This window comes from Delphinus delphis, chromosome 9, assembly GCF_949987515.2.
Source record: "Delphinus delphis chromosome 9, mDelDel1.2, whole genome shotgun sequence".
Classification (NCBI taxonomy): domain Eukaryota; kingdom Metazoa; phylum Chordata; class Mammalia; order Artiodactyla; family Delphinidae; genus Delphinus; species Delphinus delphis.
Window position 1 is genome coordinate 46,713,611 of NC_082691.1, and position 26,878 is coordinate 46,740,488.

A 26,878-nucleotide genomic window follows, 5' to 3' on the forward strand; every position below is an offset into this window, starting at 1 on the left:
AGTTGTTCAGGCATAAACAGCAGCTTCAACAGACAAAATCTTATAATTAGGGGCAAGTCCTCAACCACAGCTCCAGAAAAAGTGGGATGGGAGCAAGTGAAGCACCAAAGGATTTTATCTTCAATTGAAAAAGTGAAAAAGCAACATTCATTGCTGTGGTACATTCATTTCTGAATTTTCCATTTGCATATTGCTCTCAATACCTTCTGCCAACAGAAAGTCGGCACAAATGGAGGAGAGATACTCATGTGTGAGAGAACCTTCTTGCAAACCAAAACATTTGTAGTTGGGCTTCCCTGGTGGCGCAGTGGTTGAGAGTTCGCCTGCTGATGCAGGGGACACGGGTTCGTGCCCCGGTCCGGGAAAATCCCACATGCCGCGGAGCGGCTCGGCCCGTGAGCCATGGCCGCTGAGCCTGCGCGTCCGGAGCCTGTGCTCCGCAATGGGAGAGGCCACAACAGTGAGAGGCCCGCGTACCACAAAAAACAACAACAACAACAACAAAAAAACCATGTATAGTCATATCTAGTAATCCCTCCTCCCCTCCATTTGCACCACATTCCCCAGCCTCACCGCGGGGGTGCCTTATTTCCTTCACTTTCTTTAAATCTTTTGTTTTATTAATAGGATTCATGGATACTACAGTGAAAGCACAGAGAGGACACCAAACTGATTAATAAGGAAAATGCACAGAAGTACCTACCTGTGCAAAAGTTTCATGCTAAACCATAATATACTCTAAGTATCTGGGAAATGAAATCACAGATTTCCAAATACTCAACAGAGTTCACAAATTCTATCAAACTTACACATATGTTTATTAGGCTATTTCCCTCTTATTAGACTGAGGGAAATAGGAACCATTTATTCAAATTCTTTCTGTCACATTGATTGATGAATACTCTCATTCATCGGGCCACTATTTATCTGGTGAAGACTGGGAACATGTCACTATGTTAGGGTCTGGGGCTTGGGGAGAGCAGAATAGCTTGAAAAGTTTAGTCTGGTGAATACTAGTGATTTAATAGAATCGTTTTTTTTGTTTGTTTTTATTTTTGATTTAATAGAATCTTGATTGTGATGTTACCAAAATCTCTTCACATTTTTAAAGAATTCCATATTACCTAAGGGACCTTGGGAAGCCAAAGGCATATATATACTATGGATTCTCCATATTTCCTAATTCTTTTTCTTTGGATAAAGCAATCTACATTGAGTTATCTTATTTATTACTGCTTAATTTGGAAAAGGTCGTGAGCCAGGAGCTAAGGGTCCCAGTCATGAGTTGAATAAAGGGGGCCTGCACACATACAATAAAGAATCCTACATAACCATATGACTTGTCAAGGCTACATCTGCCCAGGGGAGCAAACTGAGTATTGCCACAGGAAGTCACTCTGTGCTGTTCCGAAGCTTTGCTGAATCGAGTTGTGCACCGAGCCAAGGCATTAAAATCAGTAGGGCTGGTTCATGGTTTAATAATGGATGAAATTCATGAAGATAGAAAGCTTCCTCCAGGAAAGCCCCATCCATCTCTGGCCCATGTCTCTGCTTTTTACCTAGGTTTCATATGTATTGAGAAGAATCACTCCCAGTTACCAATAATCTTAGTGGTGCTGAGGAAAGCTCCCTGTATGGAGGAGCCGATGATGGCCCACCATGTGGTACAACAGAGTTAGTTGCGGGGGAGAGGGGGTAGAGAGTCATGGTGAGGGCTGGTGTTGGGACCCAACATGACCAGAACAGATCTTTTGCAGGTCGGGGGGTGGGGGAGGGGAGTAGTGTTGGGGACAGGGCAAAGTAGAGAAGGGAAGAAACACAAGAGTGTTTCTCTGCTTCTACCGGGATGCATGGCTTCCTATTGCTTCTAAATCCAGAATGGGTTTTGTGGGCTGGCTGAATCTTCCTCTCTCCAATAATGAGAGTGAGAAGGAATACCAGCTAGTTTAATTAATCATGCATTCAACAAATATTTAGTGCATACCTGTTACGTATCAGCTGTTCCAGGAGCTGCAGTGAACACGTCAAGGAGCTCAGCTTCTGGGCTGGGATAGGGGTTGGGGATAAACATTCTAAAGAGTAAAAAGCCAGCATCCTGGTAGCACTGATCATCCCAGGACCCTTGACTCAAGTCTCCAACATTTTACTTGTTTGCATGTCCTTGACCTCTCAACCACATGTTCTACCTACAGGGGACCATTGACATAACAACAAGCCCTGCATTCTTGACTCCCCATTTACACAGGCTCAGTTACACTGTTTTCACTCTTCTTATTCATCCTCATGGTCTCACTTTCTGCCCTGTTCACTCCTATGCATTCTCTGCAACAGGAATACCATGAGCAGTTTTGAGGATTTAGCCAAGCCCTGAGGCCTGAGCCCACTCCCCCCTTTCCATTTTGATGGACGTCCAGGCACAACATAACACCTGCTTTGCCCTTGTTTTGCTACAAGCCCTCGGCTCTTAATGCGCCCCTCCCAGTGCTGCTTTGTGCAGACACTCCTCTGCTGGCCATCACAGCCAAACAAGAGATGACTCCCAGCACATTCTCTACTCTGGTGCCCACCACATGTGCCTTGCTGAGAAACAATGATACCTATCCTCCTTCCCATGTACAGCAGGCTGTGCCATGCCTGCAGGCCTCAGTGGGGGTGATGCTCACCCCCGTACCCCAAGACATCAGTCTGCACAATTGGAACTATTCTTCTGGGCCCCTGCCTTTTTTGTGTGTGTGTGTGGTACGCGGGCCTCTCACTGTTGTGGCCTCTCCTGTTGCGGAGCACAGGCTCCGGATGTGCAGGCTCAGCGGCCATGGCTCACGGGCCCAGCTGCTCCGCGGCACGTGGGATCCTCCCGGAACGGGGCACGAACCCGTGTCCCATGCATCGGCAGGCAGACTCTCAACCACTGCACCACCAGGGAAGCCCGCCCCTGCCTTTTTGAAAAAATCAGAATAACCAGGTCTCTGAGACTTGGGCCTGGACACTCCAAGGAGGGTGGGGGAGTGGAAGCAAAACCCCCAGCCCCTGTACTTGGGCATGGGCTGACTGGACAGGTTCAGGATTGCACCCTGAGCTGGAACATTACCAGGTTATTACCATTTGAGGATATTGTATAGGCATCATATATCATTATGAGAATTATTACTATTTGCATACAAGATATGCAAGATAATTTTACCCCAAGGTAAGAGTAAGTGGTTGATGTTGGTTGATAACCAGCTCCCTGTAATGCTCTCTAAGAGATGGTGACAACTGAAAGGCAAAGTGTTCCCGTCTAGCACCATCCCCTTCTTTGGGGACAGGCATTGTGACTTGTCTTGGCTCTCACTTCTTCCCATTCAATAGTGTAAATCACTTACTAGTCTGTAGGAAAGTCTTGAGGTGGAAACACTGTCCTAGAGGACTGTAAACTAAGTCAAAGGCATGGCCTTTGGGGAGCTTTTTTGTGTCAAAGAGAATTAGATCCTTCAGGTACTTTGATGTCCTGGGGAGATCAAACATAGATTCATGAAATAGTAAAAGGAGCCATGTAAAGCAATATAGCAAACAAATGCAAATTAAAATCAAATAGCTATAAATTCTAGAGGGACCTGGAATAGAGATGCAATATAGAGATGACAGTAAAGGAAGGCTTACTGGAAACAGGATCCTCCCAAGATAGTGGACATGGTACCAGCTGCCAGTCTGTACCAAACCAGCCACCAGATAGAAGGAAAACCTGCCAGGGATGCTAGAGGGAAAATCCAATGTCTGTGATTAGCTGTCAGACAGTCATTAGCATTCCCCTAACCACAGAGGAGCTCAGATTTGAAGGTCTCACCTGATCAAACACACTTTCTGTGTAATGAAGTATCGAGCCAATCCTTGGAATAAAAAACCTGAAGGTCTCCTTGGAACTACACTACGATTTGGAGTGTGTTCATCTCCTGCTTATGGGATCAAATCCCCATCGGGTCCATTTTCTTTCTTAAATCTCAACTATTAAAATAGAAGGAAACGACCCATTTTATTTAAGGTGGAATTGACACCTGATCCATGTTTTTTCTTCCAATCTGGGTAACAAAGGTTTTGGCAGTTCTGATGTACTTATGTTAACCTGATACATTTCTGAATGAGAAACTAGTATAACTCTAAAACAGGTAGTTTAAATAGAATTGATCATTTTTTCCTTCTGATAAATTTATTTTCCCCACTTTACACTATGTATATACTTTAAATGCATTTGCTTTTTATTCAAAGGACAGAAATGTCACTTTTTCAACTTGTTGTCTAAATTTTAGAAGGCAGATTCTTTTCACTACATACTAGTGTAACAAATATATACTCAAATTTCCTAAAGAAGTCACTTAGAAATGTGTTCATATTAGTTGCATTATCAAAAATAACTACTAAGTTTATCTAAGGTGCATTGAGTCTATGAAACAGCATGATTCAGGGATCAGAACAACTGGGCTGTCATCCCAGGAGTTTACTTAGTTTCTGAAAGGTTACACCCAAACTCCAAAGCTTCAAGAAGAATAGAACCTGTGCCTATAAGACTATGATTGTTGGGATGAGTATAGCCTCGGGCTCCAAGTCCTAGAGGATTATCATACAGTAGTTCTTCCTCATTCAGACTTAGGTTCCTTAAAAACACCAAAGGAATTTCTATTTGAAGTGGAAGAACTTAAACCCTTATACAGAAAAAATAAGAAACCGTGGCAGAATCAGCTGTACATCAACTTAGGAAAGCCCCTATATTTTTAGGTTTACTAAAATACAACAAAGAAAATTTGAAATAGAAAGATATTCGTATTATTCAATTCATTTTACATGAATAATATGACTAATGTAGTTAATTTCCTTTTATCATTCTTTACTCACTGGAAATTTAACTGGCTGTCCCTCCCTCTTACACTATTTCAGGAAGAGGTGTCTAATTTAGTTTTATTTTGTTACAGATTAATATATTCAAGATAATATAAAGGAGTCCTTTTTCTCATCTTGGTGGGTCCCTTCCCAAAGGTACCTTCCTCTGTCTGTTAGAAGTACGCTCTGCTTCAAATACTCGAAAATGCAGCGGCTCCAGGTTTTCATCAGGAATCATGGTCTTTCCACCTTCCAGCTCCTTCTATCCTCGGTCATGTGATTTTCTTCCTCGTGGTTGCAGGATGACTGCTGCAACTGCAGAGTCAGGACCACTCACAAGGCAGGAAAGAGGAAGGGCAAAGGAGAACAACAGTACTCTTTCCTTCCAGAGTCTTTGACATTTATTGGAGAATGAAAGTCTGTAGGGATATTTGCCTACGTCTCATTGGTGTCACATCACTCCCATGGTTGAAAGAGAATCTGGGAAGACTAGAGTTTTTAACTGATGATATTTCTGCCCTAAACAAATGAGTACTTTGTTAATTTGGAAGAAGGCGGAAACCAGCAATGTTTGCTACAACTCTCTTTCTGAATGTGTAACTCTGGAGCTATTGACTTCTACCTCCTGCTTCCCGTTTCCTCAGCTCTTCAGTACCTCTCTGTTCTCATACACTCCACAGACTTTGGCTCATAGGCCCTAGGTTTCTTTTTTTTTTTTTTTGTGGTACGCGGGCCTCTCACTGTTGTGGCCTCTCCCGTTGCAGAGCACAGGCTCCGGATGCGCCGGCTCAGCGGCCATGGCTCAACGGGCCCAGCCACTCCGCAGCATGTGGGATACCCCCGGACCGGGGCACGAACCCGTGTCCCCTGCATTGGCAGGCGGACGCTCAACCACTGCGCCACCAGGGAAGCCCCCTAGGTTACTTTTAATTATCTTCTTTTATCTTTCCAGTATTTCACTGCAAAAATCTCTATTCATTTCCTGCCAACTCTCTCTGCCTCCTTCTGTCCATGTCTATTACTTTGCTCTTTTCTCTCCTTTTTTCTAAGTACCTCTAACAGGAGCTGCTCCTGATCCAAAATTCTTCTGTTAGTCAAAACACACCCAGAAATAATTTCATGTATATCTTCTTCTAAGTCTGTCATTAAACAGCAGACATTAATCAGATATTTTTATATTTGTAAAATTTTGCATCTGTAAAATTAGTGTGAGCTTGCTAACAAGCAGGGTGGCACTCAAGTAAGTCTTTGGTTACTGATTGGGGGCATGAGCTCAGGTTGCTCAAGGATATATCCCTGGGCCAGAAAGGCAGAGTCTTAGTCACAACCAGAAAGGTCTGAGTGTAGAGTCTCAGACTGGCAGGAGCACGGCAGGGTGGAGATGGCAAAATGTCAGCCTTTGCAGCATTTGTAGACATGCTAGAATGCCTTGCTGATTTATTGATGACATTGTGAAAAGAAAGTATACATATTCAATACTGAATCTACTTTGAGCACTTTCTGGGGGTAGAAAGGGGTGGTTGGCTGAGATGCTGAAGTGGGCAGCTGGACTCACATACAGAGAGGAAAATGTAAAGTCAGAAGTTAAGAACCTCATAACCGCCGACAGCAGCTGGGGCGGTCTGGGAGAATTCCAAGCAACTTTCCTCCCAAGAAGCAAGTTCACACATCCCAACTGGACAGCTTGGGACCTGAGGATGTGCCTGAGACAGACTTCTTTTTTGGGAGCAGCAAGCTGTTTTGGGGCAGCAAAACTGAAATCCAGTTTGAATCCAGATAATCTTTCTAATTGCAAAACTCTAACCCATGTACACTTTTATAAAATGCTTTTCCCACACTACCTATATCTGCTCATGGTAAAGACTTTGACAATGGATCTGCTGCCCCTTTGGAAAGTGAGAAGATGTAATAACTGGACAAAAAGGAAGATAGTAAAGAGGGAAAGAGGCTGAGAGAGCAGGCTCCATCATTTTCAAATAAGACCAGTTGCCACGGAAGAATGTACAGGAGTTGTCCTTGGCAAATGAATGGACAGGGAGTGCCAACTGGAAAAACACTGGAGGGAAGGTGACATGACGCTGAGCTAAGACACTGGACACAGACACGCTGAGCCTTCAAAATCCAATAGCTCATGATAAGAATGCCTACTTGAAAAGATTTTATGTTATATTCACCATGTACTCTGACAATTTAGACATAGTTATCACATTTGTTTTATAGCAACAAGAGTGATTAGGTAATGCCAGCTTTTTGAGTTGCTCCTCAACACACATTATATTCTATCAAATCCTCTTAGACCTCATTTAAAATGAAAGGCAAATAGATGCCTTCATCAGTTTTTAGTTATATTTAAATCGGGGCAGGGGGGCTTTGCGTTGAGTTGTTGCCATTGGAGTATAAGCACCAGATCTTTGAAAGACTGTGCTGGCAACTTGGGTACTGAACTTGGTCCGTAACGTGACGGCAAATGGCATCCTTTTGTTCTCAAGTTATGTTCTTACACCATGTATTACAAACCACTGAAAGAGAATAATACTTTTTAGATAATTATAATTATAAATGAAATATAATCAGTGTTTACCATAATTCTGAATTAATAAGAACACATTAAAATTATAACCATATAAAACAATATTTTCTTCTCCTATAGTTTTTGCTCAAAGATATTCAAGAAATAAAAGACATTTTACATACTCATGTTCTAGACCTTTTCTTGATGTATGAAAGTGAGAAAATCTAAAATCACATAATCTCCACTGCTGGCTTTGCCATTTGTAGGGTGTGCTAATCAAGTTCACCAGAAATTCCCAAGCCTTTTTTGCTAAAACCTATTCTTTGGGTCATAATTCAATAAGGTTATCTTGTATGTAGAGGACTTTCACTGATACAATTGAGATTTTTCCAAAAATGGCTCCAGTATCCTTGGTTTTTATTCTTTGTTTTTTTCTGCATGGTATCTCCAGTGGAAAGATATCCATGTGAAGAGTCACTCAATTGTTGCAAATAAGTTGTCACATCAGTTGAGATGGTCATTTCTTCATTTTCTAAAACTGTTTCTCTAAGAAAAGGAAAGTTACTTCAACATACTTTATCCCAACTAGAAATTGCTGTATAGAAGCAAATAATTTCTCTCTGGCCACACCATGTTCTTATTAGATCAATGTTTAGATGAACTCATTTTTGTGTTTGAGTACAACTGATACATATGGTAGGTGAAGGATAAATTTTGTTTTTTAAATTGTCAAATAAAGAATTACTTTGTGAAAAACTGACTTGTTTCTCATGGCTTTCAAAAAGAATGTAACAGGGTACAATGGAATACTACTCAGCCATAAAAAGAAACGACATTGAGCTATTTGTAATGAGGTGGATAGACCTAGAGTCTGTCATACAGAGTGAAGTAAGTCAGAAAGAGAAAGACAAATACCGTATGCTAACACATATGTATGGAATTTAAGAAAAAAAAAATGTCATGAAGCACCTAGGGGTAAGACAGGAATAAAGACACAGACCTACTAGAGAATGGACTTGAGGATATGGGGAGGGGGAAGGGTAAGCTGTGACCAAAAAAAAAAAAAAAAAGTAACAGGGTTGCAAATTTAACTTACAGTACAACTGAAATATGTTCCTTTGTGGTTTTTTTTGTTTTTTTTGCGGTATGCGGGCCTCTCACTGTTGTGGCCTCTCCCGTTGCGGAGCACAGGCTCCAGACGTGCAGGCTCAGCAGCCATGGCTCACAGGCCCAGCCGCTCCGCGGCATGTGGGATCTTCCTGGACCAGGGCACGAACCTGCGTCCCCTGCATCGGCAGGCGGACTCTCAACCACTGCGCCACCAGGGAAGCCCGTTCCTTTGTTTTTAATTATAAATATTGTAGGCTTCCTCTCCTGACCTCTAGTCATGGGGGAAAGAATCACTAACTTTTAGCCCTATCTGGGTGAAATCTTAGTTCAAATGAATATAGGAAACAATCCCTTTAGATAATGTTCAGCTATGGGGAAAAACACACACACACACAGAACAGCCTCCCAGATCTCCTCTATGGTATGTCCCCCTGACCCCACTGCAAGATGGCTTCTGTGGACATGGGGGGACAGGCAAGGTTTTCACGACTCCTGGATAGCCAGGAAGAATATTGGGCACAGTGGTCTTTGGGGCGATGGACCTAGTTCACCTGGTTGGTTCTTGCCCAGCTGATACCTGTGGCTCAATTCTGTGGCTTCTGTACAATGCAGACGTCCTCCAAAGTCCTTATATGTGCTGGCTTGGCATCATCTGCATGCTCCCCCTCCATTCTCCACACAAGTTTGAACTTTCTTCATATTCTTCTGGACCTCTTCTTCAATGTAGATGGTTGGGAACCATTAGAGCAGTTCCCGAGAGCTGTCCTTAGGTCTTCATGTGGTCAGAACACAGGCTCATGAAGGGACTTGTGGTCACTCTGTCATCTGGTCTCTCTTTGACTGACTCAACCTCATTCTGGTTCCTCAGGGGCTACAGACACTTCTGAGTCACTGGCCAGGTGACTTGCTCTGTAACCTGCCCTACAGAGTACCGCACCTCCACTATAGCAACCCCCCACGGGGATGCTCTCCACCTCAGGCTCAAGGACTGTAGGACCCTATAGATACACCTATGGGAACCAAGGCCACTGGGGAAACCACAACCTCCTCCCGACTTCCTGCATGGCCAAGTGATGTGGGTTCTCCCCAGGATGGTGCAGAACAGCCTGTGAGGTTATTCCTCCCAGAGTCCCAAGTGGAGTGTTGGGGGCAAGAACATCTCTGCCTTCTCTACTTGTGTGTTTTCCTCACTCATCTGGGCTGGGGAGTGGGGCGGGTGGCAGGGTGGGGAGGGAGTGTGAATACATCATCCTAGTACTTTGCTTTCTTAGTCCTACTCCATTCAGCTTCCCTCTTCCACCATCCCCTGGGAAGAAAAATGGATGGGTTGTCTTTGATTTTGTGATGCATCTTCTTCTATGTGGCAGCAGGTCTTAGAGTTCTGCTGTCACAGGCAGCCCAGGTTTCTTCTCTAGCCCACAGGAGAACTGCATAAGCTGGCTCCTCCAGCCTGGGGCTGCCGTATGTTAAAGAGGACAGAGACCATTTGAAAACTCCTCTCTCAGAGGGCAACAGTCTGACTTTGAAGTCTTTTAAAATTTTTTCCCTGTATAATCTTATTTCTTATGCCAGAATTGGAATAAGACAAAATAGTATGGGTTTTTTTTTTGCATTTCTTCTTACTGTAAATCCTAGTCTCAAAGACTACGCACCCCCATCACTTTCAATTAGATGAGTACTCAGGTAAACTGGTAAAGGATACCCTCTCAGAGAGGCAAAAGAAAGAAGCACTTTACTCATTTTCATCATTTTCCCTGTTGCAAAATAAATGTGCTGCCATGGGAATTCACCTCACTTCTGCATGGAGATGGATGTGTGCCACCTAACAATTCCTTAACAAAAATCACAGGAGAAGCAAAGATTTGTTTTTTACCTCCCAGTGGAGTTTTTGTTACTATATAAAGAAGACAGAGACTTCTTCATTTTTGCAGACACATTTCTTGCACTAAGTGCATGATAGTGTATTATACAAATAGCTATTCCTTTCTGTATATAGGGAGCAAAGCTTGACATTTTACCAAGCACAGCAGGGGTTACTATCAGTACAAATAGATCCACACCCCTGAAGTGTTGGCTTATGGCTCAAAAAGAAATCTTAGATGAGATTGAAGACATCAATTCCTCTCATAGTTAACTGAAGCAGTACACAAAAGAAGAATTCACCTACCCTCTCTCCCTTACATACTGCAAAAATACCAACAGCTGACTGCAGCCATTACTATCACGTGGCTTGTCAAACTAATACCTCCTTTCAGAGCGATAGGTTCCGCATTCTCTATAACTTACGCCCGGATATCCTGGCTTTTTGCATACATTTTGAAACAAATCTCATCACTACACAAAGGAACATGTTGAAGCTTCTTTGGTCCATTCCCTCTCAATACAATTTTTAAAAAACATTTCCAATGCATAGAAATTTACCCATTACAGGAATCTCTTTTCCTTGGCTTATGAATTTGCTACTTACTAGGATGTTTGAATCCAGAGCTTCCCAAGTCACATAAACTCACATGTCCTCAAGATTTTGCTATGATCAAATCATTCCCTTGTACATGCACGATAACCAGGTGTCCCTCCTCACGTTAAAAAAATTTTATGGTCAGACAGTTTCAGCGTTTGAAATAACAGGGTGCACAGAACACATTGCAACTGTTGAGTCCCATCCCTCTCTATGTCCAAGAAAAGCTGAATGAAACTTTCAGTTCTGGTTCTGTTTGCGTCTACATAACGTGGCACAAAAAATTAACAAAGATATGGAATTTTGCTATGGAATAAACTGCAGTCAACATATTAATTAATGGTTAACTATTCAAGCAAATCCATCTTTGCCGCCAGCATGTCATTATCTACACATACATTAAGAAATAACCCACAATGCAAGATGTGGGGCTAGTGAATTCCACTGTGACAGCTAAATCTGTGTTCTTGATGGCGAAATCACGCACGTCTCCCTCTTCCAGAAAGGGAAGAGCTCCAGTAAAGAACCTCTGGTGTAGAAGATTGAAATGTACCACGCAACATCAAGATAGGGTGGGCAAAACACCTAAGCCACCCCTCTAGCCTGATCCCTGGACACACCCCTACCCTCACGCCATATAAGGAACAAGCTCATCCCCCCTCAGGGAGCAAGCAAGCAAGGGAACATGTTGTTTGTTGTCACTCCCCCCTGCTGCAGCAGGTGCCCCAATAAAGCCTTACCTGGGGAAAAAAAGATACAGTGTAAGTTCTATGAGCATTGTCCCAGGTGATATTTGGAAATATTTCATAAAACAAGACCTATGAGTATCTGGTTACCATATTAAAGTTTATCTCCATATAATATCTGCTCAACACTTCTTTACAGGTGAGGTCCAGCTTTTCATGGAAAAAGTGGAGGGAGAAGTTGGGACCCAGCTCATGTCTCATCCTTTATACCCTAGGATCAAAGCGTAAGTGTTCAGTTAACAGAACCTACACTCGGTTATTTCAGTGAACATCTGGTGTGACTCCAAATGCTCCTGGAGACCTGAGCTCTCATCTTCAGGAGTCTAGCAAAAACTTTCCTACATGTACAGTATTCTCCCTGAGGCAAGTTCTGGCCAGCACAGTTTTCTTAATTTTATGTCTCCAGAGTGTTTTGGTGCCCCTTTGGATTGGTGTCTCTGTCAGATGTCTCATTAACCTTCTCCTTAATCTAGCTTGGAAAATATCTAGACCCCAGAAAAGTTCCTCCTCTATCTGGGTGGTCACATGTTAATAGAGTTTACTAAGAGAAAAAATGTAGCGAACCACTCTACAGAAGGCTGAAAACCTTTGTAACTGATATTCCATGGACAGCATGAGGGATGTGAGGCTCATGCAATGATAGAATCAGGGAATCATAGGTAAGAAATGGAAATAGAGGGCCTTATTCTTTCTTTTTTTTGTAATATAATTAGATGTCTTTGTAACCTGATCATGATTCACAGAGACTGAGCAAAATGTTAATGATTTATAATCACTTCTATTGGCAAATGAGATTCTTGGGACCCATTTTCCCTCCTATGAAATAAAACTCCAGTCATGTAGGATGAGGGCTGAGATGGCTTAGTTTAGAGTTAGATCTTGAGAGCAAGACTACAGGAAACTAGAGTGGGGCTCCTTCTAATCTGCCATTTTCCAGCATAGATCTGAGAGGTTCAAGTAGACAATAATAGTAAAAGAATTAAGTTCTTACATGTCCAAGGCACGATGCAAAGGAACGTACATGCGTACTCATGACATTTTATAGATAAGGAAAGTGTGGGTCAGAATTTTTCACGTTTAAGATTGCCCAGCTGGGACTTCCCTGGTGGCACAGTGGTTAAGAATCTGCCTGCCAATGCAGGGGACATGGGTTTGATCCCTGGTCCGGGAAGATCCCACATGCCATGGAGCAACTAAGCCTGTGCGCCACAACTACTGAGCCTGCACTCTAGAGCCCGTGAGCCACAACTACTGAGCCCGCGTGCCACAACAACTGAAGCCCGCGTGCCTAGAGCCCATGTTCCGCAACAAGAGAAGACACTGCAATGAGAAGCCCGCGCACCGCAATGAAGAGTAGACCCCGCTTGCCGCAACTAGAGAAAGCCCACATGCAGCAACAAAGACCCAACAAAGACCCAACACAGCCATAAATAAATAAATAAATAAATTTATTAAAAAAAGAAAAAAGATTGCCCAGGGCTTCCCTGGTAGCGCAGTAGTTAAGAATATGCCTGCCAATGCAGGGGACAGGGGTTCGAGCCCTGGTCTGGGAAGATCCCACATACCGTGGAGCAACTAAGGCCATGCACAACTACTGAGACTGCGCTCTAGAGTCCGTGAGCCACAACTACTGAAGTCCACGTGCCTAGAGCCCGTGCTCTGCATCAAAGAGAAGCCACCACAATGAGAAGCCTGTGCACTGCAACGAAGAGTAGCTCCGGCTCGCCGCAACTAGAGAAGGCCCACGCACAGCAATGAAGACCCAATGCAGCCAAAAATAAAATAAATAAAATAAAAAAATTAAAAAAAAAAAAAGATTGTCCAGCTGGCAAGACGCAGACCTGGGATTCACACCCAAGAAAATTACTTAATCTCAGCCTCGTTCGTAAATTGGGACAATTTATCCTACCTTGCAGAGTGATTGTGTAACAAATAAGTAAATCTATGGCAGGTACCTTACGTCTGGTACTAGGTATTGAGACATACATAGAATCTATTAACTTTTGCTTCCCCTAAATGTCTTCTCTGCAGACTGAGTTACAGCTTCTGTCCATTTCATTTCTTTTCCAAACTATGGACTAAAACTCATTTAATATTTTCTCTCCATTCTGTTTTCTCCTTTTAAACTATTTGTGTACTGTTCACTGTCCTGGACCTCTTCCTATTGCATCATTTTTAAAACAAGATAAAGGAGACGTGTATTTTTTCCTGCACTCTTTTCCTTCAGAATGTTTTTTCCAAAAAGTAAAAAAAAAAATCATTTAAAAAATTCACTTAAGAAAGTCATGTTGCAACATATTTGCCTACCATACCTCATCAGTTATGTGATTTTCGTGTCACATTTCTAAACAAAATGCCATCCTTGAATTGAAACGTACATATTTTAGAATTGGTAAATTCTTTAGCAGTTAGGCTTATATTTTAATATATCTAGTACTTAAGGAGATATATTTTCATCCAGAAAGTATTTATGCAATAGAGTATTACCAACACATAAATATCTCTGGAAGCACAACAGGCACCCAAAAAAGCTCAAACAGTAGACACCCAGACACTTGAGGAAGACTTGCTATTTGTCATAGATAAACTTCTTTCCTGAATCAAGACATCGTTGATTTATGTTTAAACAAAACTTTCACGCTTGTCCATCAAAAGCTAACACCATAATTTCAGGAACTCTTATTTGGAAAACTACCAGTGTCTCTAAAGGGTCTCAGCATTTCTCAGGCTTTAGCTATTAAGGTCTCCAGCCATCCAGGTAGGCCTGTTCTGTGTGTGTCTCAAGCTCTTCTTCCTGGCGAGGCCAACAGCAGATATAGGCCTGTTGAGAGTTAGGATTTAAAGAGCATACACACATACAAAGGATAATTTTAATCTGATACAGAATCAGATCTCATGTTACCCTTCTGTTTGTATGCCCTTTAATCTCTCTAAACTTCCTGATGGCTCAATCTCTATGCAATGCTGGCCCGAAATCAGGACTCAGTGAACTTGTGGGGGAGGGGAATTTTGCCCTTCTTCTCCTTTCAGTTCTTTTGGCTGGCAACTAAAATGACATAAGGCAGATTAACAGGAGAAAATTAAATTTATTACATATGTACAGGGAAACCACATAAGCATGAAGAATTTCAAAGACAGCAAAGCTAAGGTATATATATATACACATACCATTCTGAACTCTGGAGGAGGAGGCTGGGGTTTGAGACTTTGAAAGGAAGTAAGGCAATTCACAGGAAGATAAAAAGAATTAATGTTTTATAAATAAATGTTTGCTGAGCCATCTGAAGACAATGGGACACAGAGAGGACCTTCGATCAAACAGGGCTTGCTAAGTTCTTCCCTGTCTACCACACCTACTTCATACTTTGCTACAGTTGTCTATGGTGATAGTTATCTCCTGGAACAGGCCTTTTATTTTAAATTCTTTTAGGCAGTAAAGGGGAATTTCAAAGGTTCTTCCTGAGTCTTCTGGGCATTGCTTGTTTTCAGCTCAAAATAATCCACATGCCTGAGTGGCACATATTGCAGTGGCCTCCCCTGAACCCCATCAAACTCATTCATTCAACAAATGATTTAATCTCATAATTTTAGGCTAGTAGGCCCTCACTCGTTGTAAATACAATTTAAAACTCAAATAGTGGATGAAACCAAATTCAGCCATTCCCCACTGCATTGATCTTTTGGAAAAGGAAACTAGTAAGTAATAACAAGGGCCTGGGTGGTTGGGGGCAGATGGGGTGTCAGGAAGTTGCTCAGGACTAGGCAAGGCAGGTGCCGGTAGACAGATTTGCCTACCCCATGGGAAGAAACCCCTTCCTATAGGGAGAAGGCTGTTCTGACCAATTTAGGGCAGGTTACCATTCAGACAGCCAGCATCTATTGACTATATCTTAGGTCCAAGACCTTGTCCTGGACATTGTAGGACATGCAAAGATACAGACTGAATCCCTGCCTTCTAAGATGTGCCAATCAATTTATTACAAGAGGCTTGCACTAAATGGTTCTAACAAGTGCCATGGAAGGGACAGAGAGGACTGGTGGGAGCTTCCTGGAGGCATCTGAACTGAGTCTGAAGAGACAAGGAGGACTTGGGCAGCTGGAGATGGAGAATGAGAACGTGCAAAGATCGTAAGAACAGAGCAGGAGGGAAGTGTGTTCTGCAAGCGCCACAGGGGCACCGGGGAGTAAGAGGCTGTCAGTGAGGTCAGCATGAAGCACATGGCTGGGTCCTCTCCATCAAGCAGTGAAGGAACCCCCCCAGTTCCTTGAGACTCAGTGTCTCCATCTACACAGTGCAAGGAATAAACAACACTAGAGGTGAGGAAATAGAGTAATGCATTGTTATTTTCCCACAGATTCCTCCAAAAATGAGTTGTCAATTATAATTCAACAGGGAAAATACGTCAGTTTTACTATTGGGCAGGGGGCCGACCCACATCCAAGAAAATATGTTTTCAATTCATTACAGAAGATTTATTTCCCTCCCAGGTGATCAACTAACTCTTTTGATGTTGGAGCAGTTAAGAAAACCGAATTCTGAGTCCTTTGTTGTTGTTTGCTTTTTAGCTTATAAATAAAAATTTTGTCTAAAGGTATATCTGTCTAAAGGTATATCTGTCTAAAGAAATATCTGTTTGGCGAATCTGGGAAAAACAGGCTTTTCTTTCCTTCTTTAAAAAATTGAAAAAAATTTTTTTTTATTTTTAAGATCATTTTATTCTTTGGACCCATACAATCTATTGGAAACAGCAATTTTAACATATTTCCATTTGCTATGTAAGGTTTCTTTCCTTGTTGGTCTGTTTCTATCCTCAAACAAGCTCCCTCAAGTTTGAACAGGGACTGGACTGGTTTGGGATCTCTTGAATGTGATCTGTAGCATCAGAGTATGATCTTTGAGATCTCATCTGTCTGAATTGGGGAAGAGGTCTTCTTGCTCTCTTAAGTGATATCCAGGAAGGGGACAGCTAGGACCATTTCCATTTGGGAGACAGCAGCTCCTTTTGACCAAGTTTGATTTCACCCACATTTTAAGGAAATTTAGGGAAGTTTTTCTCTCGATCATTAGCCGTTGTGGACCAGAATCCCTGTTTCAACGTGCATTTTTTTTTTCTTTAAAATGGCAGAATGTTATTTGTTGAGGGTAAATAGTTACCTCTCTGTTCCATGTAATCTTCATAGGGGAGATGTGTTGGAGATTGGTTTTAAAGAAAGGTGATTTGGACAGAGCTGGAGGAATCAGACACCCTGACTTCAGACTATACTACAAAGCTACAGTCATCAAAACAGTATGGTACTGGCACAAAAAACAGAAATATAGATCAATGGAACAGGAAAGAAAGCCCAGAAATAAACTCACACACCTATGGCCAATTAATCTACAACAAAGGAGGCGAGAATATACAATGGAGAAAAAACAGTCTCTTCAATAAGTGGTGCTGGGAAAATTGGACAGCTACAGGTAGAAGAATGAAACTAGAACATTTTCTAACACCATATACAAAAATAAACTCGAAATGGATCAAGACCTAGATGTAAGGCTGGACACTGTACAACTCTTAGAGGAAAATGTAGACAGAACACTCTTTGACATAAATTGTAGCAATATATTTTTGGATTAATCTTCTAGAGTAAAGAAATAAAAACAAAAATAAACAAATGGGAGCTAATTAAACTTAAAGGCTTCTGCACAGCAAAGGAAACGATAAACAAAACGAAAAGACAACCCACAGAATGGGAGAAAATATTTGCAAATGAAGGAATCGACAAGGATTAATCTCCAAAATATACAAACAGCTACAAACAGCTCATGCGGCTCTATGTAAAAAAAACAAACAACCCAATCAAAAAATGGGCAGAAGATCTAAACAGATATTTCTCCAACGAAGACATATGGATGGCCGAAAAGCACATGAAAAGATGCTCAATATCACTAATTATGAGAGAAATGTAAATCAAAACTACAATGAGGTATCACCTTACACCAGTCAGAATGGCCATCATCAACGAGTGTATGAACAATAAATGCTGGAGACGGTGTGAAGAAAAGGGAACCCTCCTACACTGTGGGTGGGAATGTAAATTGGTACAACCACTATGCAGAACAGTATGGCAGTTCCTTAAAAAACTAAAAATAGAGCTACCATATGACCCAGCAATCCCACTCTGGGCATATATCTGGAGAAAACAATAGTCTGAAAAGATACATGTACCCCAATGTTCACTGCAGCACTATTTACAATAGCCAGGACATGGAAGAAACATAAATGTCCATTGACAGAGGAATGGATAAAGAAGATGTGATACATATATACAATGGAACATTACTCAGCCATAAAGAAGAGTGAAATAATACCATTTGCAGCAACACAGATGGACCTAGAGATCATCATACTAAGTGAGGTAAGTCAGACAGAGAAAGAGAAATATCATGGTATCAACTCATATGTGGAATCTAATTTTAAAAAAGATACAAATGAACTTATTATTATCTCACATAACAAGAAGTCTCCTAATAATGGTTCCAGGGTTGGTGTAGCTCAATGTGGTTATCAGGGCCCCAAGCTCTTTCTTTCTATCTTACTTTCTCAGCATGTTAGTACTCATGGCGAGGCTGACACTGTTCCCTATAACACATCCTCTCACCACCATGCTCAGAGAATGGCACCAGACAGCTCTCCTGGTGCCCCTTGTTTTCCTGAAAAAAAAAAAAAATTTCCTAGAAACTCATCACCCTGGCAGAGTCTCCTTATATGTTTTCCACCAGAACCGTGTTACTGGTTGCCTCTAGCTACAAGGAGACAGGAAGGTATTTGAGAAAGTGCAATGGGATAACATGGCTAGAGTGTAAAATTGAAATGACTGTGGCAATGTCCCCTAAGGCTAGGCACATTGCTACCTGAACATAACTGGGGCTCTGTTGTAAATGAAGAAGTAGGGGATGGCTGTCATGGGACAACCATTGTGTCTGCCCTGGCCCTGAGGGGATTCTGACACAGGCATCCATGAACCACATTTTAAACCAGTGGTTGTCAAACATCATCTGGTTATATCAGAATCATCCAAGGAACTTAAGAAAGTGCCAGAGGGCTTCCCTGGTGGCGCAGTGGTTGAGAGTCCGCTTGCCGATGCAGGGGACGCGGGTTTGTGCCCCGGTCCGGGAAGATCTCACATGCCGCGGAGCGGCTGAGCCCGTGAGCCATGGCCGCTGAGCCTGCGCGTCCGGAGCCTGTGCTCCGCAACGGGAGAGGCCACAACAGTGAGAGGCCCGTGTACCGCAAAAAAAAAAAAAAAAAGAAAGTGCCAGAGGTGCACCCCTATGTTCACTACAGAATTATTTACAATAGCCAAAGTATGGAAGTAACCTAAGTGCCCATCAATAGATGAATGGATAAAGAAGGTGAGGTATATATATGCACAACGGAATACTACTCAGCCAAAAAAAAAAAAAAAAAAAAAAAGAAATCTTGCTGTTTGTGACAACATGGATAGACCTAGATGGTATTATGCCAAGTGAAATACGTCAGGCAGAGAAAGACAAATACTGTATGATTTCACTTATCTGTGGAATCTGAAGAAATAAACAGACAAACCCAACTAAATAGGAAGAGAGTCATAGATATAGAGAATGAACAGGTGGTTGCCAGAGAAGGAGGAAGTGGGGGAGACGAGAGAAATAGGTGAGGGAGATTAAGAGGTTAACAAACTTTCAGTTACAAAAAAACAATGAGTCAAGGGTATGAAATGTATAGTGTAGGGAACAGAGTCAATAATTATGTAGTATATTTGCATGGTGACAAATGGTAACTAGACTTATCCTGGTGATCATTTTGAAATATAGAGAAATACTGAATCACTATGTTGTGTACCAGGAACTAAGAGAGTGTTGTAGGTCAATAACAGTTCAAAAACATATGAACTCATAGAAAAAGAGATCAGGTAGCAGGTGTGGGGGAGAGGGATTTGGAGGAAGACAGTCAAAAGGTACAAACCTCCAGTTATAAGATAAATAGGTACTGGGGATGTAATGTACAACATGATAAAGGTAACAACGCTGTATGTTATAAATGAGAGTAAATCCTAAGAGTTTTCACACAAGGAAAACATTTTTTTTCTATTTCTTTAATGTTGTATCTATATGAGATGATAGATGTTCACTAAACTTATCGTGGTCATCATTTCATGATGTACATAAGTCAAATTATTATACTGTATACCTTAAATGTATACAGTTCTGTACATCAATTACATCTCGGTAAAACAGGAAGAAAAATAAGCAGTAAATTAACAAATAAGCCCTGTGATTAGAACTAAGTTAGAAAAAAAAAGTGCCAGAGGCCTGGACCGCAATGATTCAGGCCTGAGCATCAGGATATTTTAAAAGCTCACTAGGTGATTCTGGTGAGCACTTGGATTGACAACTCATTGGACCAATAACTTAGTTTCTGTGAACACCAGTTAGCAGCCTACGGAGATGATATTAGGATACTAACAGCATTTGTCACATAGGATAGGTGTTCGGAGTAAAAGGTACATAAATTTGCAGCTCAATGATGCAAAATAAGTTTTGATCTCAGTCTACCCTCCCCTTCTGACAGACTGGTTTTAGAGGCAGATTCTAGTTTTCTCCAAAGAAACAGCGCTTTCCAAAACAGTGAGGAGTAAACTTGTTGATTTTGGCTACTGTACTAGCTCTCTATTGTTGCAGTAACAAACTACCACAAATTTAGCAGCTTAAAACAACACCCATCTGCAATCTCATAGTTCTGTAGGTCAGATGTCCAGGCAGACTAGGGTGGCCTCCATGCACGGAGTCCCCTGAGGCCCCATTTTCTTGCTGGATGTCAGCTGGGGTTCTCTCTGCGGCTAGAGGACGTGCAAATTTCTTTGCACGTGGTCCCCTTTACCTTCAAAGCAGCAACGGGGTGTCAAGTTCATCCATGCTTCAGCTCTCTCTGACTTCCTTTTCTGCTCTGGTTGGAGAAAGCTCTCCATTTCTAAAGGCTCATGTGATTACACTGGACCCATGTGGATAATGCAGGATAATCTCCTTATTTTAAGCAAGTAAACTATGCTTTATCACAACAGAGTCATGGAAGTGATATTTCATCATATTCACAGGTTCTTGGGATTAGGATGGGGTATCTTTGGGGAAAGGAGACTATTTTAGAAATTCTGCCTACTATAGCTGCTCATCCACTTTCCTGCTTAGCACCCCTTCACCCCATTGGCTCTTATCCATTCTTCGATTGTGTTATCAGCTGGTATTTAGCAATCTCCAGGTAAGTGTTCATGCAATTCCGAAGTAAATGTCATGGACATGGAGGACAGTAGGCTGGCCTGACTTCGAGGTATCAGAGGTATCAGGCAGTCAAGCCTGGGAACTCCAATTAGACACAAAGTGATAAACAAAAGGAGACAGTTCACTCCAAGGGCAAGGTGAGTGACACTGACAGGTAGCACCACTGGGGTTCAGAGGTAGTTACGAATGAAGACGATGTCAGAGCCAATGGCCCTGGGAGATCTCCACGACAATTCTAATCACACAGCACAGGCAGCCCCCAACGTTCCTGCCTCCTAAACTCATTTTGACTTTTCTCGGAAGCCCAAATTGGTCCAGAAACGTATTCTTTGGAGCAAAGCATAACTGGTAGTTGTCCAGAGTAACTTAAGGAGTTGTCAGGCAAGTACTGTTTTAGCTTTTCTTTTAATCTTTCAATTGAGAAACTTTTCCAGTATTGAAAAATCAAAGCACAAAGAGAAAGAGGGAAAGTCTAGATACTCTCCAAAAGCCAAAAGAAAACAACAACAAAAAAATAAAGGCCTGAAGACAGAAGCCATAGGCGAGCTTTCATGGCCAGATTTTTACCTTGATTCTGTAGTGGACACTGTGGAGTGTGGTCCGGTCTCCGCTTCATGTTTGAGGCACTTATTCCCCAGCTGCTGGGAGTGCTGGCAGCTGATGGCTCTCAGCCAAGTTCCAAGAATTACCCTCAGCTGAAGAGAGCTACCTTGTCCAAGATCATGCCTTTCTCCCTGGGCAGTCCTTATCCAGTGACCTGCTAAATACAGGTGTCCCAGCTATCTGAAAGCAGAGCGCTCCTACAGAAGCTTTCATAAGCTGAAATGGCATAAAGCAAAGAGGCAATTATCTTAGGACACATCTTGCTAACAGATGTACAAAATAAACTGAAATAGAGCACAGATGCTCACCGACACAGTTCAAAATTCTGGTGGCTTGATGCTGAGTGACGTTCCCTGGGGAAGGAGCTTGGCGGTTCCACTCTCCCTGCTCTGTTCAGGGTGTGTGCTGCCACTATAATGGCTCCATCGCTGCAAAACCAATGCGGAATGCTATTTTCACTTTTCACCTTTTTCGTAAAAGTGAAAATCCTCTTTGGATTTCTTTGTGTTAGCAAAAACAGGTACTAATATAGGTGTTTCCTAAAAGTAAAGTGGAGGAAAGCAACTTTTGAAAAGTGGGGGGTACCTGTATTGGTGCATAACGGTCAGGCAGTCTTGCCTCAAGTAGGACAAGACTGAAAGGCCATCCCAGTTTCAGAGTTTCCCTGAGGGGCTGGCTCAGGCCTTTGTTAGGTCTGCTTTACATTTCAACACCTCCCTCTGCACAGACCTGTTCCCTTGACCTCCGTAGGTATGAATCCCAAGGGCACTTCCCATCCACCTTCCTGCATGCTCCTCCGAGGCCAGCAACAGATCCTAACAAGTCCCATTAACCCTGACGATAGATTGTTCACCAGAGGTCTCCAAAGTGGATGTGTCTGCGTGTGTATGTGTTGTACAGGCACACGTGTGTGTTGCATTTAATTCAAGGAAGAATGGGAAAATGATCTAGCAGTTTAAAACACGAGTGGAAAGTAAATTTATTAAATTTTAAAATTGCATCATGAGCTTCAATTTTTCTTTTTAAAGTCTCAATTTCATCTGCCAAAAACGGTTCTGAAAGCTAACAGTGAAAAGGTGAAAAATTCAGTGGTACAGACATTGTGAATATATTTTGATTTTGTATGTTAAAGCCACATGCCTGATGTGATTTCAGCTTGAGAGCAGAGTAGATTGAAATTATTCACCAACTCATCCATTCACCACCCGGGTCTTGATCTTACAGTGGGGAGATGAATTGAGAGCAAAAAATAAAATTACTAGTTGGAATTGTATGAGCATTATATTAAATGACTTCTAGGAGACAATCTTACATGAAGAGATGTAAGAATAAAAACAGTATTGGGGAAAACTGAATTACATATTTAGTTGAAAATTAGAAAGATGACATTGTGGATTCAGCGAGAGCAAGAATTATATCTCATTCATCTTTTTATTTCCCACAGATGTTTGCAGAGAGTAGGTCATCCATAAATATTTGTTCAACTAAAAGGATCTCAGACTGCGACTTCATTACTTAAACTTTATAATTATAATGTATCTGTGTGCTGTGGTCACAGTCCAAGGGGTTTGGGCTGGATTTACCACTGACCACTCCTCTAGCCCTAATGCAGGTCACCCTGTTATGCCAGTTTTTCTTACATTTTAGTGTGTCTTGGCTCTAGAAGCCGGACTGTTAATTGTCAGATTGTTTCTGTCATTCTTTCTCACATGAAAAAGGATGTGGACTGATGGGCTTAGAATTAGGGTATTAGGAGATTTGATGTCTGTATTACCACACCCTAGTCTCCTGGGTGTGATTTTGACTTATATTGATGCCAAGAAAATAAATCAAATGTTTATTGACCTTGTGTGTACAGAATAGCTTGGATTGAACCAATAGCTTGGGAAGAATTACCTGTGGAGAGGAGAAAGAAGAAGTAACCATGACAGCGCCTAATTTTAACATGATATGCCGTGGGGTGACGTTAACTTTTAATTCTTAGCAGTAAAAAGTACAGCACCTTTTAGAGAGAAAACCATCCTACCATCCTATCACATAAAGTGGAGTCTGGAGAAAAAGTGTCCAAGTAAACCAATCTACTTTCTTTAATTTCATAAAAAAAATAATCTCACTGATGATAGTAACCATGCTTTTGGGTTAAGTCACTGCCTCACATTTTAACACCTTCTATTTCCCTTGCTTCACTTATCTGAATTTCGGTAATGGCAAGAAGTTTGGGTAATTCTACATGAAAAGTTTTAGATGCAAAAAGTTAAAAAGACAACCCTTTAAAGGAGATTCTGATAAGTGAGTTTGAAATAATCTATGCAGTGATCTAAAGTTATTAAAGAGCAAATTTAGAAAATATTCTGTAAGTCTAGGAGTACTAATTAGTAAAAGGCTCAATTACTACTTAATACAAAGATTCTATAGTAAAGCACTAATTTACATTATTATGAGGTAATCATTAGCCCTAAATTAGGTCATTTGTGATCTTAAAATTTATGAGCACCAAGCAGTTTTTCATTTTTTCCACCCTCCTAAGTCAGTATATTATAAAGAAGACTGGATCTTGGTGTGTTTTTAAACTTCAGGTTAAATTTCACCACTAAGTTCTGCTTCACTTGACCTCTGAATACCAGTTTTCCATTTAGTAAATCTGTTTGAGGATTTAGTAGCCTAAGAGAGTGTAAGGACAATAAAACATGAAAAGAAGGTCTAACGTGGTAAAATTATGAGAGTTTCAGGTGGAAAATAACACCAAATATCATTATTACTTAAGGATTGTAGAAAATAGCAGGGCACATGTCTCATTTAGGAACACTAAGAAGACACAGGTGATTCACTTATTATTTCCCAACTCTTTTTTTCTGCTTCCACTTGAGGATGAATATTTGAAAGTGGCTAATTTTAAAAAGGAACATGGGCGACTTCCCTGGTGGTCCAGTGGTAAAGAATCCGCCTTACAATGGAGGGGAAGGGGGTTCGATCCCTGGTCAGGGAACTAAGATCCCACATGCCGTGGGGCAATTAAGCCCACGTGCCACAACTACTGAGCTCGTGAGCCTCAACTAGAGCCCGCGTGCCGCAAACTACAGAGCCCAGGTTCTCTGGAACCCGTGAGCCACAACTACAGAGCCCACGTGCCCCAGAGCCTGCAAGCCACAATTAGAGAGAAAACCCACCACCACAACTACAGAGAAGCCCGTGCACCACAACGAAGAGCCCAGGTGCCACACCTAAGACCTGACATGGCCAAAAATAAATAAAATAAATAAATTAAAAAAAATAAAAATTTAAAAAAGGAACATGATATAAATGAAGTTATAAAGTAACTTCTGTTAAGTTTCAAAGCTCATTAGTATTACCGTGAAGTGAGCCCAGCTGAAATAGGATCCTAAGACATGTTGGAAACCGTTAATGCAGTTTCCATTAACAGGAAACTGTTATGAAAACAGGAACAGAATTCAGCCTGGTGTAGCCTTCACCTGGGTTTGGCGGTTGCTGCTCCAAATGTGATTTATTTAAGAACAATACAGGCTTCATGAAATACACTGAAGTCAGATTACTGGGTATTTCCATATTGGGGCCACAAATCCAGACCAACTCCTCTGGGTGAAGATGGCATTTCCTCTGAAGAAAGTGAACGTTTCCACTGTCAGTTTCCCAGGGGAGGGGTCAGTTCTCCAGCAGGAAGTGAAGCGTGAGAGCTTTAGACTGGGGTGAAGGGAGAGCTTCCTCATTTTTTACAGGGTAGCTGTCAATTTGGCTGACACTCTTAAAGATGTGGTAGTATCTGGAATGTTCTAATGGGGGTGGTTCAGCTACCTCTGGTGCCTTGGAAACAGGTGGCAAGGAAAAGACAGCTTGGTGAGGGGCAAGAGGGTCCCACTGGATCTGGGCAGCTCTCATAAATTATCCTCTGGACTTTTTCTTCTGTTATTCTGGAACATTCAGGAATGTCTGGTCTCTGCTTTGCTGTGGTAATAAGGGAGAGGACAAGTTCCTTCCTCAGGGCCAAACACGATGGTAGGAGGAAGTCACAGCCCAAGACGACAGTGCCCAAAGAAGCAGGCAACAGCCAACCAGAAGAGAATCCTCTGCCTCACTGTTTCAAATAAAGTAGAAAAATACTTGCGATTCTGTTCCTAAGATCTACCTCTGCCACAATGAGCACCACTCAAAACCTCACGAACCACTTCTGCCAGACAAGATGCTATCAATTTGGGGTTAAAAATAATAAGGCATATTCTCACTGGTTTTCAAGTATTTAAAAAAATGCACCCATATTTTTGGGGGGCAGGCTCTAGAAGAAAACATTTCCACAGAAAAGAGAAAATTCTAGGATTTTGATGAGTCCTTTCTATTAATTCTAGGAAATTTTCCTTCTCCTTTCTGTCAATTCTAAGAAAGTTTCTTCAGCTGGTGAGAGGGAACTGAAATTTACAAAAGGTATGTGATTTTTTTAAAAAAAGTCTTTAAAACACACCTGCTGATAGAAAATGGGGGCAATAAAAAGTCTAAAGAAACAAAAGAATTGCTGCCAGTGGGAAGAAGAGGAAAAAAGCAAAGACATGGAATGAGAGAAGAAAAGAATAGGGGAAGGTTCAAAGAGCCAGAAGTTCACAGGCGAGAAGAGAGGGAAAATTCAACCAGGCAAGTAGGTTTGTAAAAATTTTTATAAACAATCAATCATTTCCATGCCTAATTTTTCTAAGCATATACTTTCACCTCATCAAATAAAATTATTATGTAAATCTAAACAGCATGAAAAAGCAAGTTTCAACATTTTAAAGAAAAAATCCAACTATTAAAATAATCATACCTTTCTATTCCTGTCTCTCACACACATGCACATATATACCCCACTGAACAGTACAGATACAAGGAAGACAGCCTTGCATAAAACTAAAGAAAATGTTGAATCATTACTTCTCTCTCAAACTCCTTTCTAGATTTTATTACCATTTCTCTACAATCTAACAACAAAAATAATGGAAAGTGAAATTCAACTGAAATGCTACCAGGAGAATGATTCCAGTGTTAACAGGAATAGGAGGAAAGACAATTCAGTTTAAAGTTCTATAAAAAAAGATTTGAAGCTGACAAAAATCAAAACGATTAGTTGTTAAGACTAAGACACTGCACTCTAATTCTACGTAGACACATTATCTAGCAGTTCTACAAATGAGGAACTACTGTTAATCTTTCAACTACACATTCATTCGAAAATTGAAATAGCTAAAATCCTAGGACTGAATCTCATAAAAAATAAATAAAAACAATGTGTATTTCATGAATGCAAAGTAAACAGG

At 41.5% G+C, this 26,878-nt stretch overlaps 1 protein-coding gene across 1 annotated transcript in view; it reads right to left on the reverse strand.

Moving 5' to 3' along the window:
• The window catches only part of C1GALT1 (core 1 synthase, glycoprotein-N-acetylgalactosamine 3-beta-galactosyltransferase 1), a 215,425-nt gene that overhangs the window by 150,165 nt on the left and 38,382 nt on the right, over positions 1-26,878 (reverse strand). Inside the window, exons 6-7 of the mRNA XM_060020472.1 lie at positions 21,890-22,009; positions 21,546-21,797 (exon numbers count right to left, since the gene is read on the reverse strand). The gene's annotated coding sequence lies outside the window, so the exon portion shown is untranslated. The remainder of the gene's footprint in view (positions 1-21,545; positions 21,798-21,889; positions 22,010-26,878) is intronic.